Below are 2,175 nucleotides of genomic sequence, written 5' to 3' on the forward strand. Positions count from 1 at the left end.
CGTGTCCACACTGGGGACACCATCATCAACAGGGTGAGCAATGCACGATGGGTATGTATCCCACAGTGCCCCGTTGTGGGAAGCAAGAGCCGATCGCGGTGCATCTTGGGATTCTCTCTGAGTTCTCCCACAGCCCCCTCAGCTGCCCAGAGCAGCATCATGCGTAGCTCTGTGAAAGCAGCACAGCAGTCTGTGTTCCCAGTGCAGTGCAGGGCAGGACAGGAGCATTCCCAAGATTTGCTCTTTCTTTGTTCCCTCAAGGGAGCGGCACACAGATACTTCCCGGAGCTTTGAAAGGGGAGGGGCGCATGCCTGCAGGGCAGCAGAGATCAAACCACTGAGCAGAGCAATCAGGGCAGGCATTGTGGGATACTGGCAGAAGCCAGTTCTGTGGACAGAACAATCAGCAGCATGTACACGCTCTTTGTCGACAATAAAGGGAGGGGAAAAGATAAGTCTCTCAGAGGGGTGGAAGTTTTTTTTATGGCCAACGCTCTTGCTGTTTTGTCACCAAAAGGCAGTTTTTGGCAACAAAACTTGTCAGTGTAGACAAGCCCCTGTAGCCCCACTGACCACCCCTCCCAAGGGAAAGGGCCTGAATCAACCTAAACTTGCTCAGCTCCTCCCAACAGCACAGGGAGCTCTGGCAGTTGTTGAGAAGAATGGGGGCTGCCTGCCCTAGGGGAAATCAGGGCCAGGGCTCCTTGTTCTGTAACAGGCACAGCATGATGGGTTGCTTTCGGTGGTGCTCTGCGTTCCACCAGCCACACACCAAACACTGCACTCAGTAGCATATGCTGCAGGCAGCCAGACCGGGGGGGGGACGGACGGGGGACTCCTACCTGGGGGACACTGTGCTGTAGGAGCCGGCATGCACCTGTCACTGACTGCACCACAGCTGCTGGCCTCTTTGAAGACTGCAAGCTGCAAAGGGGTATGCAAAGAGCTGAAAGGGACAGTATTTGGTGGTAGGAGCTGGGTCCATGCAAGGTGAGTCACCTAGGACCCAGGTACCTGTCTGGAGCTGTAACTTACCGAGGCCCAGGGTGAGTTATGTGCTGGTACTGCAGGGTGCTCACTGGGCCACAGTCCAACCAAAGAGGCTTTTGCTGTAATGGACTCAGGAATTAGGAGCTATAGATATCACTGCTATGTCACCTTCCAATCCCAGCTGCCTGCTAATCGCTGGCAAAGGATGCAGGAGCTAACGGGCTTTCAGTTCCATGACGCAAGCCCCTGAAATCCTGTCTCCTTGGGCAGCTTACTACCTAAAGGTGAGAAGCAGAGAAGGGCATAAGAAAAAGGGACCCTGAACAGACACACATCCCACAAGAGGGGCAAGAGACCCTGGGGCTGCAGCAGCAGCCAGGCAATACAGGAAAGCCAGGGAGAAGAGGCTTCTGGGACACCCCTAGACTCTTTCACACCATTGAAGTTCCTGGCACGTGGCGATGGGGGGAAACTCCAGGAGGCAGTGTGGGTTTGGCATTTCTTCCCACAGCCCTAGGACAAGGGAGAGAGAGGTTTTGGTCACAGTTCCTCGTGCCTCAAAGCACTCAGCCCTGAGCAGAGTGGTGGAGGCAGGGCAGAGAAAGATTCAAAGCTCTTGCTGAGCTTCCCTTGGAGGTTCCTGCTGGACTACAGCCTGTGCAGTGACCAGAGGCTCCCAGCAGGAGGTGCACTTGGAGGGATGAGGAGGAAGGTGTTGCCATTTCTCTGGCTTGCAAAATTGCTCCTTCCCTTGGTGAAATGGGATGAGCTCTGTTCAGGGGAGGGATAGGAAACCTAAGACAGGCTTGTGCCTATCATCCACCTACACTGGCAAGGCAACTCTCCCCAGCAGTAATCCAGCTTGGGGACAACACAATCCATGCAGCCAGGGGGTCTGTAACTGAAGTGAGCTGTAGCTCACGAAAGCTCATGCTCAAATAAATTGGTTAGTCTCTAAGGTGCCACAAGTCCTCCTTTTCTTTCTACTTCCATGTGATTCATTGAGGGGGATGGGCTACCTTACCAATACCAGGGAGATCACATCTCCCCATCCTGTGTTTGATGGGGGGGGGTAGGGGGAGGTTTTCAGCCCATTATTGGGGCAGTGGGTGCTAGACCTATTCTTTGTGCAGGAAATCATCAGCATTTGGCTGTTTAGGCTGCAGTCACAAGAAAACGGCAGGG

Source organism: Lepidochelys olivacea (assembly GCF_965140295.1).
Source record: "Lepidochelys olivacea isolate rLepOli2 genome assembly, chromosome: 26".
Lineage (NCBI taxonomy): Eukaryota > Metazoa > Chordata > Testudines > Cheloniidae > Lepidochelys > Lepidochelys olivacea.